Here is a 2,820-nt window from a genome sequence, read left to right on the forward strand (position 1 = left end):
AAGACTTGTGTTCTGCATTGATTCCAAAGTCAGTGCATTTGGCAATGAAGACTAACCATTGTAGACACAATGGAAAAGACTATGGAAGTTTCTCACAAAACTAAAAAAATAGAGCTACAATATGGTACAACTATACCAATATACCCAAAGGACTCTCAGTCAATATACTATGGAGATACTTGCACATCCATGTTTACTATTTACCATACCTGGAATATGAAGCCAGCCTAGATATTAATCAACAGATGAATGGATAAAGGACATTTGACGCATATGTACAAAAGAATTTTATTTCACAGTAAAGAAAGTAAAACTGTAACATTTGCAGAAGATGGACAGAACTGTGAATCATTATGTAGAGTGAAATGTGCTAGACTCAGAAAGTCAAATACTGAGTGTTTTCTCTCACATACAGAATCTTGGTGTGCGTGTGTGTGTGTGTGTGTGTGTGTGTGTGTGTGTGTGTGTGTGTGTGTGTTGAAACAAGAAAAAGGATCATGAGAAAAGAATGCCTTAAGGTAAGACGAAGAGAAAGAAAGTGAGACTGATGGAATACATGTTGTGGGAGTACATAAAGAAGGATGAATGTACCAAGAAGAAGTAGGCAGGAGGGATGACAGTAGGAGAGGACAACATATAATAAAACATGTAGAAAAGTAAATTAATGCATATGTATCGAAATACCACAATAAAGTTCATTATTTGAACACTAACTTTAGAAATGAATTTTTACCTTTGTCTTCTCTCTCCCAGTATGGTGGCCTCAGGAAAAAAAAAGAAAGGAAAAGACCATGTCCCTAATAGACTTTCTGGCTGAGGGTGGGAGTGCTGGTCGTTCTTCTTAATGCTCATGCCCATGGGAGGCCTGTCCCTTTCTGAACGGAGACATGGGTGAGGAGGAGTGGATGGGGAGGGGATAGATGGGAGAGGTGGGGAATGGGATGAAAGGAGGGAGGGGAAACTGTGGTCGGTATGTAAAATAAATAAAAGAAATTTAAAACAAATTTAATTACCAAAAAATTGGGATTCTGACAAAACAGATACAGACTGTAGGTCTTGTCCTGCCACAGACAACTTTGATGACCACCCACCTAGAAAAGGTGATGGTAGTTTTGGAGACAATTATCAAGATCTTCAGACCAGTATCGGGATGGGTATCAGGACAGATGTTAGGATGGGCCACACCAACATATGGATCACTATGGGGGCCGGATAGTTATGATGACCGAGGAATCAGAGACTGTGACAGAGGCTATTCCTCCAGGATAGGCAATGGCAGAAGAGCATTTGCTAGTGTGTACCGTAGGAATGTTGACTACAGGGGAGGTGGTGACCGCTATGAAGACTGGTAAGACAGATGGGACCATCAGTCATGGTACTCCAGGGATGATTACTCTTGAGACAGTGATAGGCATGATGGCAGAGCTCTCCTCCTACCCTCTTCACAAAAGATCCTAACTTAATCTAAAGACTCGGAGTACACCTAAGGAAGACAATTCTTTTGCTAGCACCTCCCAGTCCAGTCAAGTGGCTTCTTTCTATCTTCGGTGGGACAAAGACTGTAGACACAGCTGCCAGAGAAAGAGAAGCAGAAGAGCGACTACAGAAGGAGCAGGAGAAGTTGTAGCGTCGTTTGAATGAGCCAAAACTAGACTGCTGGCCCCAGGAGAGAAGCTCAAGTCTGCAAAGTGAAGAAACTCAGGAAAGAGAATGGTTGGGGACAGGAAATGAGTCATCGCAGACTGGGGCCACAGCCACATCTGGCAGAAACACACGAAGGAGAGAGAGAACAAGAAGTCTCTAGAAAAATGAAACATTCAATAAAGAAGACTGTCACTATGCAACCTCTAAACCAGATCGGCCTCTAAAGGTCATGCCAGCCCCTCCACCAAAGGAGGATGCGTGGTTTGTGACCTGAAGCTGTAACTCTCCTGCTGAATCCCAGAGCTCAGGCAGAGAACAGCAGTCCCCTACAGGAGGTGGAGAGGAAGTAGCCTCAGCTACATGAAGGAAAAATAAAATGGATGGTGTGAATGCCCCAAAAGGCCAAAGTTGGAACTCCAGCTGTGGTCCTGGAAATGGAGGGAAAAAAGACCATTGGAAGGAGTTGGATAGGAAAGATGGCAAAAAAAAAAAACCATCAAGACTCTAGATCTACACCTGAGCCCAAAGAAATATGACAAGAATTCAGCCTCCAAGTTCATTTCTGCAAGCAAGAATTCTGCTCTTTCCATGGATGGTGAAGTTCTGAAAGCAAGAAGCCTGCTCTCTCTGTGGATGGTGATGATGAGAATGAGGGAGGTGGCGGCACTGAGCAGACCTCCACCCACATCCTATGCTTTCTCTTAGTCTCTCCACCCGGAAACATTCAGGAGCAAATCAAACTTCTATCCAGACAAGACAAAATACAACGCACCATCTCCTGAAGACCTTGTTTAACTTTAATGAAATGAAGTTCTTTTGCCTGTTGCAGCCTTTTAAAGTATGCAATACTGGAGAATCACCATTGTAGCCAGATACATGTGGCTACTGCTTTTGAATGGGGAAGTTGTGGTGTGTTCTGATGATAACAAGCAGTTACATATGTGACTAATGCCTGGGACTCCATTCAGCAGAAATGTAGTGACAGTGAGACCCACTCAGGCAAATCAGTTAGGCAGTAGAGGAAGGTACAAGGAAGAGTTTTAATTCTTATCCCATGGTGGCACCAATGAATTCCCAAACATTACCTGAATAAATTTCTCATTTTTAGATAGATTTAGTCTCTTGAGTTGTTTTAGTCCTTAGGAGGCTGCCAGACATTCTACTTTAATTCTGACT

At 42.8% G+C, this 2,820-nt stretch overlaps 1 pseudogene; it reads left to right on the forward strand.

Annotated features, from left to right (window-relative positions):
* The first annotated feature begins 1,021 nt into the window (after window positions 1–1,021).
* Window positions 1,022–2,349, forward strand: LOC101832925 (annotated as a pseudogene).
* Window positions 2,350–2,820: the final 471 nt, after the last annotated feature.

The sequence above is a fragment of the Mesocricetus auratus genome, unplaced genomic scaffold (assembly GCF_017639785.1).
Source record: "Mesocricetus auratus isolate SY011 unplaced genomic scaffold, BCM_Maur_2.0 Super-Scaffold_100003, whole genome shotgun sequence".
NCBI classification, from domain to species: Eukaryota; Metazoa; Chordata; class Mammalia; order Rodentia; family Cricetidae; genus Mesocricetus; species Mesocricetus auratus.